General features: G+C 45.1%; 1 protein-coding gene across 4 annotated transcripts in view; it reads right to left on the bottom strand.

The window, feature by feature from the left end:
* TSC22D1 (TSC22 domain family member 1) overlaps positions 1-19,467 on the bottom strand; it is a 302,706-nt gene that overhangs the window by 50,743 nt on the left and 232,496 nt on the right. The window contains exon 1 of one of the 4 annotated variants that reach the window (XM_029602920.1): positions 18,350-18,408. The exons of the other annotated variants lie outside the window; for them this stretch is intronic. The gene's annotated coding sequence lies outside the window, so the exon portion shown is untranslated. Of the gene's footprint in view, positions 1-18,349; positions 18,409-19,467 lie in introns of those variants that run through there. 4 annotated transcript variants of the gene reach the window in all.

The following is a 19,467-nucleotide window of genomic DNA, read 5'->3' as shown; positions in this document are numbered from 1 at the left end:
CATCCTCTGTCACCAGAACCAGGCTTTGCATAAGGCTGTGAGCTAAAAAGCGGAAACTCGTAAAGATGCTCATTTACCTGGGTTTAAATGGACTAAATTTATTAAAGAATAGGGAGCTGCCCAATCAGTCATTAAGCCCTCCACATTGAATTTAGGTCGCTGGGATGCCCATTCCTTCAAATGACAGATGAGAGAGGTGGCATTGTAAAGTCGTAGATCTGGAAGATCATCCCCATTGAACTTCCAGTCTAATCGCAAATCATAACAACTCAATCCCTCCCTTTTAATACGCCATATAAAAGTTCACTAGAGTGATACGACCAGACAATCGAAGCTTTAAGCCACAGTAGGAGCATTTGCATAGGGTAAAGGAATTTAGGGAGAACCACAATCTTGATTAGGGTGCATCTGCCAAGTACAGAAAGTGGAAGGGCTTTCCAAAGTGCCAGTACAGCCTGGATGGTCTGCAAAGTCGACTCGATATTCAGAGCATAAAGCTCCTCTATGGTACACACTACCTGAATCCCCAAGTATCATAAGTGGGAACCTAGCCCACATAAACGGATAAGGGCCTTTCCAGCAAGATTGCAAAGTGGGAGATAAGGGAAACACTACTGATTTTCCATGATTAATCCGAAACCCAGAAAATAACCCATATTGATCAACATAACTGATAATATCCCCTAAGCTTTCAGTCAGATTTCCCACATAAAAGAGCATGTCATTTGCATAGAGATTGACCTTGATAGTTTTAGCTTTTATCCGTAACCCCTGAAAAGTATCAAGGGCCCACAGTTCAGCTGCTATGGGTTCCAAAGCAAGGACAAATGTTAAAGGGGATAAAGGGCAACCTTGCTAAATCTCCAATAGCGTCCCATTTACCAATAGTTGGTTCTGTGGTGACTGATATAACAATTTAACCCAAGATTGCATAATTTCCCCAAAATTAAACAGTTTGAGAATCCTAAACAAGTATGGCTATTCCACATAATTAAAGGCTTTTTCAGCATCTAGGCTGATGAGGCCATTAGGGTTACCTGATGGCGAGATGAGTGAGACCATCAGAGTTTTTAAGAGGTTGGAAAGCCGCCCCTTAATAAAGCATGTTTGGTCTGGGGCTATCATCTCCGCTATCACTGAATTCACTCTGAGTCAAAACTGATGCCAACAACTTGATATCTTGATTAAGGAGAGAGATAGGCTGGTATGAGGAGTTAAGGTAGGATTTTTCCTGGGCTTGGGGAGCAGAACTATAGTAGTGAGATTATGACCATCATCAAAATGTCCCCTTTCTCTAGCAGCATGAAACATGTCCTTTAATGGAGCTAGGGTAAGATCTCCAAAAAATGTATAAAATTCTGGGCTAAGCCCATTAGGTCCAGGGGCTTTCAATAATTTCAGTTTCCAAATAGCCCCCTGTAGCTCCACCTCTTAGATAGGCAATTCTAACAGCTCCCGTGCATGCCCAGTCAGCTCTGGTAGCTTCAAATCAAGAAAAAAAGTCATGATATGCCCGATCATTGACTGGCCTAGCATATAAAGTGATTTATAATAAGAATCAAAAGCCTTAGAGATTAGAGGGTTGGTAGTGAGATTCAATGCATTTTCCTTAATAAGCGTTATGAGACCTTTAGATCGACCCGCTGACTTCACCAACCTGGATAGCAATTTACCGGATTTGTTTATACTTAAGGTAAAGAATGTTCTTGCGTGCTGCGGGCTGTTATCAAGCGCTCCTTAGTAGCCGGATTAAGATCTCTGAAGTGGGCTCTACGTAGTGCCATAATCTTTTTCATGAGATCAAAGATGGCAGCATTTGTGTCACATTTGGTACGTGCCTGATAAGCTAATATATGCCCCCTCCCCCCATTGCAGCCTTGGCCGTGCTCCAAAGCAGTGCAGGGTCAATTCTAGGTGTCGAGTTATGCTCAATATATTCTATTTATCCCGGAGATAAACTGTAAAGTGCTTATCCATGTAGAGATAAGGCAGCATGGACAAACTAAGTTGAACAGCAGATGCAGGGACTAGGTCGAGCTTGGTTAACATCATAGCATGGTCAGAGAAAGGAATGTCGTGAATCTCACTAGACACCAATTTGTTTAAAAAAATTTGGATACAAGAATATAGTCTAATCGTGAGTATACATTATGTCCACAAGAGTAAGAGATGAACTCCCTGTCCTCTAGATGAAGAATATACCAGGAGTCTATTAAATGCAGCTCTTGAGATAAAAAGCCTGCGCCTAAATCAGGTTGTTTTTTTTTGGGTTTTTTTTTGGGGGGGGGGGGGGGTCTTGGCAGGTTTACAATCAACTATGGGGTTATTCACCGCATTGAAATCACCACCCATAATCACTGCATACCCTCCCCATATAGATATTTTAGCTAGTAAAGCAGAGAAAAAAAATGATGGGAATAGATATCAGGAGCAAAGAGATTAACCAGGGATACTTTTACCCCTTGTTATACTCCCACAACCACAATAATACGGCCTTTAGGATCAGAATAGTACTTGTCTTTAACAAAGTCAACTTTTTTATTAATTAAAATAGCCACCCCCTCACTATCTTGAATTGAAAGAAGAAAAACAACATTGACCAACCCAATCTTGCTGCTGCTTCTGTTGCGCTTTGTCTGAGTTTCCTGAAGAAAAGCAACATGCACCCCTCTTTTTCACAGATCACAGTCCCCTTGTCCTTGCGAAGCTTCAAGAGAGTTTCGCCACTAAGGGAATCAAAGGATACGCATAGAGAAGAAACTTGCCCCAATGACAGGCAAGGGCGTCAGAGGCTGGTTTGCTGACTGATCTGTTCAGGAAGCAGAAGAGAGGCACCTTCCCTGTTGCAGGGGGACACCAACAGATCTACATCTGGGCTCTTCCAGAGGTGGAATATCCGATTATTTACCCTCTGGGTCCAGGGACCACTCGTGGGGTCTGAAATTTCAACTTAGCTTGTCCACTACCATGTTCTCTGTCCCAGCAAAGTACATAGCTCTGAGGGCCCATGAACAGATCTGGACCACTTCCTAACATAGGAGGTACGATCCTGTTCTTCCCTGCTTGTTGACATACCACATGGCTACCTGGTTGTCTGAATCAGGACAACTTTGTTGGACAGCCGATCTTAAAGTCCATAGTGCGTACCTGATCTCCCAAAGCTCCAGGAAGTTGACAAGAGCATTCCTGAGCAGATCAGAGACCCTGGGTGCTGAGCCCATCTACATAAGCTCCCACCCCAGGGTTGACACATCTGTGGGTAGGACAATTTGGGTAGGGGTACTTCAAAAAGAGATCCCCCCCTTCCGGTTGTGAAAGCACCCGCCACCAGGATGGGTCCTGGAGAGTCGGGGTGACTTGGATGCAATCCTGGAGATTCTGAGTGGCCTGGCACCACTTTGGCCTCAGGTTCCATTGGGTTCTATGCATGTGTAAACGTGCCAAACGAGTGACATGGACGGCTGTGGCCATGTGATCCAACAGCCTCAACATGTGCCAAGCTGACACCTACTGGCTCTGCTGAATCGCTGCCATGATGGTCATCAAGGTGATGGCCCTTTGACAAGACAGTAAGGATTGGCCTGAGTCGTGTCTAGCAGGGCTCCTATGAAGTCCAATGGAAGTGATGGGCCGAGATGGGACTTCATGTAGTTGATGAAGAACCCTTGTAACTCAAACACCCAGATGGGTCAAGTACTTGGAGCTGCCGGCCCCAGCCTGAGATGTGCTGTTGTCCAGCTCATCGTCCAGATAAGAGAAAACATGTACTCCTAGCCTGCAGAGGTCAGCCACCACCACAACCAGGCATTTTGTGAAGACTCGTGGGACTGACATTTAATTGTGCACTGAGTGAAAAATAATTTTCTCCTATTAGTTTTAAATGTGCCACATGCTAACTTCATGGAGTGCCCCCTAGTCCTATTATCCGAAAGAGTAAATAACAGATTCACATTTACCCGTTCTATCCTCTCATGATTTTAAACATCTCTATCACATCCCCCGTCAGCCATCTCTTCTCCACGCTGAACAGTCCTAACCTCTTTAGTCTTTCCTCATAGGAGAGCTATTCCATCCCCTTTATAATTTTGGTTGCCCTTCTCTGTACCTTCTCCATCGGAACTATATCTTTTTTGAGATGCAGCGACCAGAATTGTACAGCGGGATCACCATGGAGCGATACAGAGGCATTATGACATTTTCCATTTTATTCACCATTCCCTTCCTAATAATTCCTAACATTGTTTGCTTTTTTGACAGCCGCAGCACACTGAACCGACGATTTCAATGTATTATCCACTATGACGCCTAGATCTCTTTCCTGGGTGGTAGCTCCTAATATGGAACCTAACCGTGTAACTATAGCATGGCTATTTTTCCCTATAAACATCACCTTGCACTTATTCACATTCAATTTCATCTACCATTTGGATGCCCAATTTTCCAGTCTCATAAGGTCCTCCTGCAATTTATCACAATCCGCCTGTGATTTAACTACGCTGAATAATTTTGTATCATCTGCAAATTTGATTACCTCACTTGTCGTATTCTTTTCCAGATCATTTATAAATATACTGAAAAACATGGGTCCCAGTACAGATCTCTGAGGCACTCCACTGCCCACCCCCCTCCACTGAGAAAATTGTCCATTTAATCCTACTCTGTCTTTTAGCCAGTTTGTAATCCATGAAAGGACATCGCCACCTATTCCATGACTTTTTACTTTTCCTAGAAGCCTCTCATTAGGAACTTTGTCAAATGCCTTCTGAAAATCCAGATACACTACATTTACCGGTTCACCTTTATCTACATAGTTATTAACTCCTTCAAAAAAGTGAAGCAGATTTGTGAGGCAAGACTTGCCTTGGGTAAAGCCATGCTGACTTTGTTCCATTAAACCACGTCTTTCTATATATTCTGTGATTTTGATCTTTGGAACACTTTCCACTATTTTTCCTGGCACTGAAGTCAGGCTAACTGGTCTACTATAGTTTCCCGGATCGCCTCTGGAGGCCTTTTTAAATATTGGAGTTACATTACCCACCCTCCAGTCTTCAGATACAATGGATGGCTTTAATGATAGGTTACAAATTTTTACTAATAGATTTGAAATTTCATTTTTGAGTTCCTTCAGAACCCTGGGGAATATACCATCCAGGTCCAGGTGATTTACTACTCTTTAGTTTGTCAATCAGGCCTACCACATCTTCTAGGTTCACCGTGATCTGATTCAGTCCATCTGAATCATTAGCCATGAAAACCTTCTCCAGAACAGGTATCTCCCCAACATCATCTTCAGTAAACACCGAAGCAAAGAAATTGTTTAATCTTTCCATGATGGCCTTATCTTCTCTAAGTGCCCCTTTAACCCCTTGATCATCTAACGGTCCAACTGACTCCCTCGCAGGCTTTCTGCTTCAGATATATTTTAAGAAGTTTACACTGAGTTTTTGCCTCTTCAGCCAACTTCTTTTCACATTCTCTCTTAGCCTGTCTTATCAATGTCTTACATTTAACTTGCCAACGCTTATGCTTTATCCTATTTTCTTCTGTTGGATCCTTCTTCCAATTTTTTAATGAAAATTTTTTGGCTAAAATAGCCTCTCTCACCTCACCTTTTAATCATGCTGGTAATCATTTTGCCTTCCTCCTACCTTTCTTAATGTGTGGAATACAACTGGACTGTGCTTCTAGGATGGTATTTTTTTTTAACAATGTCCACGCTACTTGCACATGTTATACCTTTGTAGCTGCTCCTTTCAGTTTTTTTTTCTATTTTTCTCATTTTAACAAAGTTTCCCTTTTGAAAGTTTAGCACTAGAGCCATGGATTTGCTTACTGTCCCCCTTCCAGTCATTAATTCAAATTTGAACATATTGTGATCACTATTGCCAAGCCCCCATAAAATCCCTGTACTCAAATTATGCAATATATTGATCCATACTCAAACACTGGAGCCTGTTCTGATCCATAGCTGTCTATTTTCAGTACAAAGTCTTCCAGGGATCCAGCTAGCTGCCCAAAATTATCTTCCTACATTCACTTGGCATGCCTTGCTCAAATGGTATTGCATGCAAGATTATGCCCACATTGAGATACAATCTTAAATGTAAGGCCATTGTGCCATGGTGCCAGTGCAAAATGATCAGCTGTAGGTGCCTGCCGAAGAGAACTTACACTTTAATTTTACTTGCTGTGCCTTGCCACAATGGGGCAGATACCTACACAGCTGAATATGCACTGGCACTGTGGCACAATGGCTTTTCATGCGTGATTGGCACTGTACATTGGGGGGGGGGGGGAGGAGTATGCATGTGTCCACTTTGCTGCCCTCTCTCTCCCTCATGTGTGTATGTGAGGGCGGGGGGGAGAGGATGTGACAGGGAGAGAAGGGGCAAGAATCAAGGGTGTGGGTATATACATGTGTATAGCTCAGGCAAATGAAATTGCTTAGGCTGGCACAATGCTGGAAATTTAAATTCTGGATTTGAGTTGGAGTAAAAGATAACTCATACTTCTGGTGGCCATTGTTGTACCCATGCAGTAGTGTGTTTCATACAATGAGTACAACAGAATAACACTGGCCACCAGAAATGCAAGTTATTCTACCTCAGACCAAAGAATAAGTTAAATTTCCAGTATAAGCTCTCTGAGGCATCCACCTACAACTTTGCAAAATGTAAGCTCTATAAGGAAGACACCTTCAGCTGAACAGCATGCACTTTAGCACTGTGCATCCTAACTTTGGCATATTGTTCAGCTGTAGGTGCCTATCCAAGAGATCTTATGTTTTGATTTTATTTACCATTTCTTGCCAAAATGGCCTTGGGTGAGATACTGTGCCCAAACGTTGGGATACACAGCTCCAATCTCACATGCAATACCATTTTTTTTTTTAATTTCAACTTGATTTATGCTAATTCAAGAAAACCCTTCTGGAAAGGCATGGCAAGTAAAATCAAAGCATAGGCTCTCTTGGATGGGTACCTACAGCTAGCTGAACAAAGAGTAAGCTCCTCGGGGTAGGTATCTACAGTTAAACAACATGCCAAAGTCAGGATGCACAGCATCACTGTACTGTTCAGCTCTAGGTGCCAACCACAGAGCTTATGTTGGAAATAAAACTTCTGGATCCAAGGAGGAATAAACTCATATTGCTGGTGGTCAAAGTTATTTTTAATGGTATGCCCAGTGTGGTAGAAGCACAGAAATAGTATAACATGGCTATCAGAAATGTGAGTTAAGTTTTACTCTTGCTCTGACCCAGGAGAGCAGAGTTGCTTACCTGTAATAGTCATCAGATGAGAGCCTGGACGGATGAGAGCCAGTCATGGAAAACTTATGCCACACTGAGCATGCCCAGAATGCCACTATCCATGCAGGGTCCCTCTTCAGGCTCTTAACATAGAATTACAAAAAAATAAAACAAACAGGAGAAACCCAACGCCGCAGGGTGGCGGGCAGGTGTCATGATGACTAACATCCTGCTGTCCTAGGAGAACACCTGTTACAAGTAAGCAACTCTGCTTTCTCCTAGGACAAGTAGGATGGTTATCCTTACACATGAGTGAATCCCTAGCTACAAGCTGTTCCCGAACAACAAGCAAGTCCAACAGGCACCTAACCAGGTGCCAATGTGTACAACACAGGAGCTGTTGGTAACAGAGGGAGACAGCCTGAACCCAAAAAAGGGGTCCAAGGCAGGAAGAGTTGGGTTCTACAGCTGAAAGATTCTTGCTGTTATGTCGGCTATCCCTGTCCAAGCAGTAATGGGTGGCGAAAGTCTGGCGAGAACTCCACATCGCAGCCTTGCAGATCTCGGCTTTGGGAACTGCACGCAAGTGGGTCACTGAAGCCGCCACGGCTCTGACAGAGTGAGCCTTGACATGGCCTTCACACTGAAGCCCGCCTGCGCATAGCAGAAGGAAATACAATCCGTCAGCCAGTTTGGATGGCGCAGCCTGCCCTGATCCTATGTGATCAGGTCGGGGGAGGTCCCCACACCGATCGGCTCTCTGACAGAGATCTCACAGGAGCGGAAACCAGACTTGCCTCTGCCAATGAGGGGCAATGCGAATCATGATCCCCCTGTCCTGTTAGAGCTTCAACAGTCTTTGTCACCAGAGGAAGCAGAGGATACGCACACAGAAGGTGCCTGTCCCAATGGTGGGCAAAGGCATCCAAGGCTGGTTAGCTGTTCCCCCTGTAGAGCAAGCAGAAACGCCTCACTTTGCTGTTGCAGGGGAGTCTAAGAGGTCCACGTCTGGGATCCCCAGAGATGGAAGATGCGATCCACCACTGCTTGATTGAGGGATCACTCGTGGGGTCGGAACACTTGACTCAGCTGGTCTGCCAGCGCATTCTCTGTCCCGGCCAGGAACATGGCTCAGAGCAGAATGTCCTGGGACCGTGCTCATGACCAAATCTGAACAACCTCCCAACACAGAAGGAACAATCTAGTACCCCCCTGCTTGTTAATATACCACATCGCTACCCGACTTTTCAGTCTGGATCAGGACCGCCTTTGTTGGATAAGCGATCCCAGAATGCCCACAGAGCGTAGCGGATTGCCCACAGTTCCAGGAAGTTGATTTGGCACTGAGCTTCCTGGGCAGACCACAGACCTTGCGTGTGGAGGCCGTTCACATACATGCCCCAGCCCAGCATCCATGGTAAGCACAACCTGCGTAGGGAGAGACTGAAAAGGAACCCCCTCCCTCAGATTGGTCAGACTCTCCCACCAAGACAAGGAAATCTGGAGAGGTGGCATGATGCCAGTGCGTACACTGAGGTCCTGGATGATCTGCCACCACTGAGCCCTGCGCATATGCAAGCGAGCCAAGGGAGTAACATGGAAAGATGCAGACATGTGGCCCAGAAGGTGAAACAAGAGGCGGGCTGAGACCTGCCAGCTTCAATGGACCAGACATGCAAGAGATGCCAGAACAAGCACCCGAAGCGCACTGTACTGTATCGGCCTGTTGGTGAAGACCCGTGGGGCCAAAGTGAGGCTCAATGCCAATACCCTATACTGGAAGTGCCTCACCCACAAGGACCGCAGATATTTCCTGTGACCAGGAAAGATCTCGATTTGGGCATATGAGTCAGATAGAGGAAGAAAAGCCAGTCTCCCCCCTTTGCAGGAGGGGAATCAGGGTGCCCAGCAAGATCTTGAAGTTTTCTTTTTGTAGAAATTTGTTCAAGCCTCTCAGATCCAAAATGGGGTGGAGACCCCTGTTCTCTTTGGAATTAGGAAATAGCGAGAGTAGAACCCCCCACCCCTGCTGCCGCAGCGGAACGGGTTAAATTGCTCTGGCCATTACAAGGGCGGAGAGCTTCGCCAAGAGAATTTCCTGATGGGAGGACTGACCCCAAGATGGGCACAGAGGAGAGTCCGTGGGGACATCCAGGAAGTTCAACCGGTACCCTCGGCGAATGACAGACAGGACCCACTGGTCCGAGGTAACCTGGGACCAGTGGCCCGCAAAGGACCGCAGCCAACCTCCGACTGGAGGGCCTGGTATCAAGGGTATGACAGATTGGCTTATGCTTCCACGTAGCAGTCAAAACTCCGTAGTGGGGCTCTGCTGGGGCACTGGTTGAGGCCTGGGGGTCTGCTGTTGCCTAGAGCGGCCCCAGGAGCTCATACATTGAGTTCGAGCACGTGAGGCAGGAGTATGGCATTTCTTCTGGTGACAGGTCACCACCTTGGTCCCTGATGCAAAGATTTCCTGGCGGAGGATGATGGGTCCAAGGTACTGGCCAGGAGATGCTGAAAGATCTCATTGTGATCCTTCAACTGAGCCACAGAATCATAAGAACATAAGAAATTGCCATACTGGGTAAGACCAAGGGTCCATCAAGACCAGCATCCTGTTTCCAACAGTGGTCAATCCAAGCTACAAGTATCTGGCAAGTACCCAAACACCAAGTAGATCCCATGCTACTGCTGCCAGCAAAAAGCATACAAAGAACACAGTGGTTTCGCATGGCTCAATGACAATGAGGCCCTTCCACAAGAGAATGGCTAGTAGGTCCACCATGTCTTGAGGAACACATGATGTCGGTCTTTGACTCACAAAAATGTCTACCTGGGCCATGGACACTAAAGCCAGTTCTCTGCATTTTCATAGCGAGCCAGTACGCGGCGATCAAGCCAAGCGCATGCAAGGCACGAGCAGTGCATGCTGGAAATTCAACCGTGGTGCCTGCTCCATGACAGATTGCAGATTTAAAAACATCTGTAGCCAATGCGCCGCACCACATTAGGCCAACAAATGTCCATGCAGTGATAAGTGAAGGAAATGAACAGGCCTTAGCCCCAACCCCAGTGAGGTGGCAAGCGATGCTTCCGTAGCTGTCCGGCTATCCCAATAGGGCCGCAGTGAATACTGTACTACTGATGGTTTCCGAGAGGGTTTGCTTATTCCCCACACGGGTAAGCCACAATCCGCTAAGGTGGCCAACACACCTTCAGCATGCATTCTGGCTGACATCATATGGGAGAAACTTGGAAAGGAGGTTCAGCTGGAGCACAAGGCTGGCCCATTCGCTGAGCCTCCCTTAAAGTACCTGGTGCTCTAGCAGTTGTTCCCAAGAAGGAGCCCGGAAAATACAAGCTCATCGATAACCTCTCACACACTCAGAGCTTCCGTGAACGACATTATCGCCTCAGAATGTAGCTCAGTGCAATATTCGTCCGACACCAAATTGGCCTTAAGATCCAGTGGTCAGGGCGCACTCATGGCTAAAGCAGACATCAGGTCTCCATTTAAGCTGCTTCCAGTGCACCTGAGCAGTTTCCATTTGCTCGGCTTCCAATCTGAGAGCGGCTTTTACTATGTTAAGTGTCTGCCAGTGGGATGCTTGGTCTCCTGCGTTTATTTTGAGACCTTCAGTACATTCCTTCATTGGGCAACTGAGGAGGCTTCCGGGCTAGAATCACTATCTGGACAACTTTCTATTCATAGGAAAAAAGGATTCACTGGAATGCGTTGTTCCACTCATTTTATGATTTGGCGAGCAGATTTGGTGTCCCTTTGGCAGAAGACAAGTCCCTTGGCCCGGGTAACTGCCCTCAATTTCCTGGGGATTGAGCTCAAATCCACGTGTATGGAATCCAAGCTGTCACATGACAAAGTAGTGAAACTGTCAGAGTTGGTGGCCGCCACCTTGTGCAGCAGGAGAGTCACGCTGAGACATATGAAGTTCCTTTTAGGCAGCCTTACCTTCGCCATGCGGGTTATTCCCATGGGAAGGATATTTGTGCGTCATCTGATTTGGTCCACAGTAGGCCTGATTCATGGGCATCATTTGCGGGTTAGCAGGCCCATCAAGGAGGACCTGAAGCTTTGATCCAAGTTCCTCAGGGACTTCAATGGGTCTCAGCCTGGCTTCCAAGCCCAGTCAGCAGCAATGATCTTCAGTTATACTTTAACGCATCAGGAAGCATTGGTTTTGGTGTCTATCTTAGAGGCGACTGGAATGCAGCGCACTGGCCAGACAGCGGGACCACGCACACTCTAACCAGGAATATCATTTCTGGAGTTCTTTCCAATCGTTGTCGCCATGCATATCTGGGGTGGTGCTCTTAGCTGCCAACAAGTGGTGCTCTGGTGCAACAACAAGGCAGTAGTTCAATCAATTAATAATCAGACTTCTAAGTGCCTCCTGGTGGCAGAGCCGCTGAGGGAATTCGTCTTATGCTGCATATTCCTGGAATGCGCAATGAGATGGCTGACTTTCTCATTGCAAGTGGTCCCTGTTCAGGAAGCTAGTGCCACAAGCAAACCAAATGGCAGAGAGGTCCCAGAATACTTTGGTCCTTCGGAACCGGACAGCGTGTGAGATGCTGCGCAGATCGCTTGCCCCAGCTACACGGAACTCATACATCCGCAACTACAGCAAAGTGAAGGTGTTTCTCATTGCAAACTGTTGGTCCAGACACTGGGTTCCAGAGGACCTCTTGATTAGATACATTGTTCACGCCAAGCAGCAGGGACTGTCCAGGAACATGGTTGGTTCGCACTTAGCTGCCCTAGCATTCTTCTCAAAACTTGAAATGGGTTGCGCTGAGCACTATTTCGCAGTGAAAAGAGTGATGCTAAGCTGGGCCAGAGAATCTCTGCCTCGGCATGATGCTCGGAGACCACTAACCCATGACCTGCTGCAACCACTGTGGCACGTCTTGCCCATGGTAGCTGACTGTTTGAGACTGTGCTTTTCCGGGTCACCTTTGTGCTGGCATTTTTCGGTGCCCTGCGCATCAGCGAGTTTACGGCACCATCGCGTAAGGCATCTCAGCTGTGGGAGGATGTCAGCGTCGCAGGCAGCACCTTATACCTAAAGTTGAGGCAATTTAAGACTGACGAGAGTACCCGTGGCCAAGTCATCACACTGACAGCGGTCAGGGATCTGGAGACATGTCCGGTAGCAGCCGTAACCTGATACCTAGCCATATGCCCAAAAGGGAATGGTTTATTTTTACTATACTGCGATAACGCATTAAAGGGGATTTATCAGTTTTCAGGGGTGTTCAAGAAAGCCCTAGTGGAGGTGGGGCTCCAGAGCGAATGTTTTAGCACTCACTCATTCCGCATCAGAGCCACTTCCAGTGCCGCCACCACCAGGATCCCGTAGGCAGTGATTCAGCGGTTGGGTCGCTGGAGGTCGGGAGCTTAAGCATCATACGTTAGGCATGAGGATGGTTCCCCCTGCACTTCCCCCTGGCCATGCGCATGCCATGACCTAGTTTTCTATTTTACTTGCAGCTGTCATCCAGTCTTGCTCTGCATGAATCATTGGCCACTCATTTCATCACGCATGCAAGGAGAAGAGCCATTGACGGGAAGTTTGGTCATGACCTTGGGCTCTTGAGGAAAGGTTGGACAATTGATTGGCTGGGTCGAGGAGGCATGCAATGGCATCAGCTATGGCCCACGTTGCAGTCGAGAAAAGTGAGCACAGCACCGCCTGACCTAATCATCATTCACCTTGGCGGCAATGACCTAGGCAAAGGCGTTGGCATCACTGTAATGAATGTAATAAGGAAAGACTTTAGCTGCCTGACCTCATGGCCGTCTGCAAAAATCTGTTGGTCTGAGATCATACCCCATCATAGCTTGATGTGCACTGGGGTGGTGGGGTAGATACCTTGCCAAGTTCAACCAGCAGGTAGCCAAAGCTATACAACTCCAGAGAGGTTATCATTTGCAACATGAATGGGTAGATGGGCACTGGAGCTGTATGCCCTGGTCGGGGTACACTTGTCGAACTTGGGAAACTATCTGTTCTTGCAAGTGATGCAGAGGCTTTTCACCCAGATGTAGTGGCCGTAGCTGTTTGAGGGGAGGTGCCCTTCAGACACAGGCGGGAAGATGCTTCTGTGCTCTCGCATGCCTAGCCCCTGTGGCGGCAGCAACAGAGTCCAGGAATGTCTTTGTAAATGCAGAAGCATTAAAAGGAAGCTGGGAGGTGCCAATATATATGTGAGAGGACTAGGGTCCCTCACCCGTTTGCCATGGATTATCAGTCGGGCCCACGCTCAGGGCCTCGATGGATCGAGGCTGTTATGTGGAGAGTGGCTCCGGCAAGGCTTGCTTTGAGTGGCTGGGCTGAGATCCCCTCCGGCGGATGGGATAAGGCAGTGGGCTTGCTTTGTGGTGGTCCAAGCCATGATCCCATCTGGTTCTTGGCGGTCACAATGCCTGTTCTGGGGACACGCTGGGCGCGAGACCCTGCAGTTGCACTCGGGCAGATATTAGAATACTGGCACCTGCAATTTTGTAAACATTATTGAACAGGCTCGGTGCTTAGATTCCCATGTTAAGGATTCTAATAAATGGCTGCAGCCTTTGCATCCAAATTGTGTGTCACGTTTTTCTTGCTTGTAAGTGGGGAAGCCCAGCAAGACAGGGGTGGGGGGACGGACAGAAGCCCACAGGTATCCGGGCTGCTCGGTTAAGTTTTTCCAGACTGTAGCATAATTTGCTTTCCAGAAGGAAAGAAAGGACAGATTAATGTGTTATGCATAAGAACTTGCCATGCTGGGTCAGACCAAGGTTCCATCAAGCCCAGCATCCTGTTTCCAACAGAGGCCAAACCAGGCTACAGGAACCTGGCAGGAATCCTAAGTACCATTCCTGGGCCCATCTTCTATTCATCAAAGACTGTAGAAGCAATGCATCCAGCTTTCAGGATAAAGAAGGGAAACCACATATACATATTTATGTTACATGAACATCAGATTGCATTTTAAAAGTGATCTCTGAAAATCCATGTAGAGTTGAAAAATTAAAAACCTGTGAATCCACAGAAGTCTGTTTCATGGTTAGTAAACCTTGAAAGGTGACCCTCTGTTAATTAATACCTGTAAATGCTGGAAGCAGGCATTCTGGCTCCTGCTGTGATTACTTTAAGGAAAGTGGTTCATAATATATTTAATTCTCTTGCTACAATTAACACTAAGGTTATGAAAGTCAAAAACGTACTGAGAAGCTAAACAGAAAAAGGGCCTTAAATTACAGGCAAAGCCAGAAAAAATCTGTGAGCCTAAAATTCACCAACTGCCACCAGATAGATGAACTAGAAGCCAGGGCTGGGAAAATGAGCAGCAGCAGCCTGTTGCAGAACTGCAAAGAGAAGAAAAGATATGGGGGAGAAAAAATGGTGAGCAGGAAAAATGAAAACAAGAATAAATATTAAATTTAGAAAAATGTTTCTCACTCCATGTTTCCTAAAAAAAAACCAACAACCCATGTTTATAGGAAGGAAAAGTTTTATTGGATAAAATTCTAAAGCTATTTGTGATGGAACACCAAATAAAAGAAACATCTCTTATTTCCACTGTGCAAATAGTTTCTGACACAACATGCAAAAAACTGTGCTCCTCCTGCCACAAACAGCTGTTAAGTGAGCTTGAGAATGGTTCCAAATGACCTGGAAGCTGGCCCAAAATATCAGGCTTATATCCAGTTTTAGATCTTTGAAGTAGCAGTACTAACTGAAGTCTCTAAGGTATCTATTAGCTGTTTATTCTACTGCCCTCTTTGGGTCTGATTCTTAAGTCTCCTTTGTTTTGTATCTGGAATGGAGAGCATAAACCTTAACAGTTACCTCCTGATTTTAAAAGTCTTCCTCACAGAGTATACCAGGGATTGACAAATCCTGGGTGCCAGATCACTATGGCAACCAGAAATTTCACTGTGGCGCCTGGGATATTTGTGCCCTGCTTCAGATACTGCTGCCAGAACCACTATTCCTTTCTGGTTGTCACCACAAGCTCTCAGAGTCACTCAACTGCTGGTTTTGCAAGACTTGAGACCACAAGACCAGTGGGAGAGTTCAGGAAGCCCAAAAACAGCCTCTGGCATCTGTATTTTTGGGGTTCCCCTTCCAAGATCTGCTGCAGCTTCTGAGGGCCTGATTTACTAATACTGTTTTTCAGTAAATCAGACCTACCCATCCAACAAAAACATGCCCTGGACCCCACTAGTCTCTCTGTTAATACCCCCAACCCTCTAAAACTCCCTCTTGCAATGCTCCCAACTCCTCTCTACCACCAGCAAAAACCAGTCCCCAATTCCCTAGGCAGCTTGCCAGTTAAAACCGAACACATACCCAGCTTCCTGCCAGCAGTCCTCTCCCCTTCATGCTAGAGCCATAAAATGGAAAGCTCTCCCATTGTCTTGCAGCCTTGTGCTTGTTACCACCAGCTGATCTTGCCATCAAGGCTGCAGTTGGCTGTGGTCTGGCCCAAGCGCTTCCTTCCTCTGTTATGCCTCAGCCTGGTAATGGAAGGAGAGCAGTTTCTGGAGCCACGGGGTGGCAGTACAGCTGAATTTTAAAGGATTTCCTTTAGGGAGGGCAATTTTATAACTGTGCGGGTTGGGGTAAAGCCTGCATGTACCTTTTAAGCACAGACTTTACCCTGAATTTTTAAAGAAAACTCATGTGCATAAGTTTGCTTTCAAAATTCATGCTTAAGTGCCACAGTATGCGTAAAAACTCACCCACACAAAATTACACCTGCTGTTCAGGGAGTGTAAATTGTGCATAAGTTGCAATTCTGCCTGCCTGCCTCCCCTCCCCAGGAATGCCTCTCTCCAATTCATGTAAAAGTGCAGACAAAGGTTAGATGCATGCATATTTTTATGGACATATTTTTTCTAACATAAAATTGGGTTTTATATGCATAAATTGCTTTGAAAACTGAGTCCTCAAAATGAGAGGATGCAGAAAGGGAAGTGATAAGGCCACAGGGAGAAACAGCAGAGGTTAGCTGCCAGCAGAGACACATAGGAGAGCTTTTCATAAAAGCACACTTTTCTCAGTGTGACCTCACATCCAGATCAATAAGTACAGCAAACTGTGCGGCAGAAGCAAGATTCAAACAAGACCAGAGGGTAGGAGCTTAGAAATAAACCAGATTTCTCCTCCTGTAGAAAACACTCAGGTTTTGGAACTCACTATGGAGCATTTGCAGAATGAATTGCAGGAGAGGGGATAGAAGATTGGAACTGGTGGGAAAATCAACTGACTGGAAAACAGTGCAGGAGGCTATACTTAAGGACAATATCTCACTTTCTAAAATGGAGACTTTGGAACATCAAATCAGACATCATTTATGTTTCATCAGTTTTCTTAAGATACCATTTGTCTCCACTTTGGAAACTTGACAGTCCTAGACACTTAAAGTTCCAGCATAATCCGCACCGCCTATCTTGCCGCCATTCCAAAAGAGGGAGACAGAGGAACTTTTGACTATACGATCTGCAGTATCAGCAGACAAAATGTTACTTATGTAATGTTACACTTATATTATTAGATTTACTGCAAATCTTCAGAAATAAACAAACTATTATATACTGTGCAATGCTTCAAAATTCATGGTAACAACCTCCGCTTCATACTAATTAAAAAGTCATTAGTGGAATTCTTTAAGCTGCTCCACTATAATTCTCCAGCATCTCCCCCTCCCAAGTCCAAAAGTGTCTCAACTCTAATCATACCCACAAGCTACTGGAGTGCTTTATGTTGGCTGTGATTTCATTTGATAGCATTTAGTACCCCTTGTAGAAGCAATCTAAGGATGATATTCCTAAGATAATTCACATTAAATAAGATGAAGACCCATACAGAAATGTGATTTGGTTTTGGGTTGTTTTGTTTTTCTGCAAGGAGACTTCTCCACATGGACTAAACACAGGTTTGAGAAAACGTTTGCACTTACATGCACATTTCACTGGGACCTGCATTAAAGTTAAAAATCAGGTTTTATGATAACATATACTTGGGTCTTGTTGAGTGATTACATGGTTGTCCTAGCTATTCCTTTATTTCAGTGTCTCCCAACAAGTATGCCATGGCATACTGGTGTCTTCAGACCTGATCAGATGTGTCACAGAAAAGTCTCTACTGTCTCATGCCCACATCCTGGCCACTAACTGGGTTCTGCTCTTAGCATCTTGCAGCAAGGAGAGATACCAGCAGTGACTCTCAAACATATTAGGCACTCTTTTCTGAGAACATGGGTAATCATGCATGCCTCTTCTTCCTAACTACAGCATGAGCCCCAGAGTGCATGGTTAGCTAGCTAGGCCCTACTTTGTGCAGTGCACACACTGTACACAGAACCTTATCTTCCCCCTCCTGAGGCTCGAGTCCTTTCAGGCTTTGTCCTAACCTCAGGCAGGTGAAATGGGGAGGGCGTGCACTGAGCAATGGATGTGACTCACTGAGTGTTTGAAATAGCAGCAATGAAAAAGCTCTGGCAGCCACATGCGGCATGCAAGGCAGTTAACTAAGCCAGCTGCCCACACCACACCAACTTCTTCCACACTTGTAAGGAAATGGTTCACTATGATGTGCTCTTGTGTATCTCTGCTCCCCCTCTGTTTTAAAATTTGGAGAAGACTGGTTTGGGCTTTCAATCCTCCCATGTTCACACTGCCTGCTCCATTGAAATTGTTGTGCCACACGTTTTTTATTAAAATAGGTGTACCTTAGGGCTTGAACAATTTGGAAAATGCTGCTCTGTTTGGTACAATTACCATTTGTAAATGTTCTTCATTTTTTATATTGATTGCGGTATCTCTATGGCTTTCGTTTGTGACATCACAGTCAACATGGGCGTGTTTGTCAGATACCATTTGTGATGCTGACCTGAGGTTAGAAGGAATCTCAGGGAGCTGCTTAAACAACTTCAGTAACAAAAAATGGTTTTCCATTAATATAGAAAGTGTTTCTACTTGTGGATATGATGCTCTTTTTTTTTTTACCATAATTTGGTTGCAGTAAAAAATAAATACAGTTTTGGTTTCCTACTTTTTCAAAACAGAATAAAAATCCTTACCTGGAGGTCAAAGCAGATTTGTAGATTGGTTGTTTAAAGTCCAAAGAGGGTAAGCCAATTCATGAAAGAAAAAAAAAGTGAAATTAGTGATCACACTAATATTAAAAAAAGTTTACTTACTTAATATTTTAGCCACAAAACGGCAGAGTACAAATATAATTATAAATATGCTCTTTATGCAAAAATACAAGTAAAGTCTTGACCTGTACAGTTCAAAGCAGATCATTGCAAAAACATTAATCCAAATGACTGATTGGGAAGCCAAAACACACATGTAACACTAAGTGCCCAATTGTACAAGTCAACTTTTGGATTAGGAGACCTGTGATGCAAAGCAGGAAACAAGCCAGATATTTTCAAACATTTTTCTCTCTCTCAGATTGTGATCCATTATTTTTCTTTTATAATTCAAAAATCAGACACAGTAAATGAGAACCAAGGAAGAAAATAAGATATGCCATTCTGGGTCAGACCAAGGGTCCATTAAGCCCAGCATCCTGTTTCCAACAGTGGCCAACCAAGTCACAAGTATCTGACAAGTACCAAACATTAAATGAATAGATCCCAAGCTATTAATCCTTATTTATTAATAGCAGTTTATAGACTTCTGCTCTAGGAACTTATCCAAACCTTTTTTAAACTCAGTTATACTAACTGCCGTAACCACATCCTCTGGCAATGAATTCCAGAGCTTAATTATGCATTGAGTGAAAAACAATTTTCTCCAATTTGTTTTAAATGAGCTACTTGCTAGCTTAATGGAATGTCCCGAAGTAATTTTATCTGAGAGAGTAAATAACAGATTTACATTTACCTTTTCAAGTCCTTTCATGATTTTGTAGATCTCTATCATATTAGGAGTGCAAATGTGTTTGTTCCTTGGTCCTCCCCCCTCATCATGTAACCCCTGATCTGTGCTCTTGGTCCCACCATAAAACAAGTTGAAAATGAAGTTTCTTTCTTGCCTGATTTTCTGTCAGAGGCTAGCTATGCATTGCTTCCTCATTATCATCCCAGTTTACTGAAATCATTTCCACCAAGAGTGGAAAATATTTGAAGAAAACTTAGGAGCCAGAGAAAATTTATTTTTGCATTTTTTTTCCTCTGTTTTGTGTCTG

Source organism: Rhinatrema bivittatum, chromosome 5 (genome assembly GCF_901001135.1).
Source record: "Rhinatrema bivittatum chromosome 5, aRhiBiv1.1, whole genome shotgun sequence".
In the NCBI taxonomy this organism is placed as follows: domain Eukaryota; kingdom Metazoa; phylum Chordata; class Amphibia; order Gymnophiona; family Rhinatrematidae; genus Rhinatrema; species Rhinatrema bivittatum.
The sequence above is the reverse complement of the archived record's forward strand: the minus strand, read 5'-3'. Positions and strand labels throughout refer to the sequence as shown.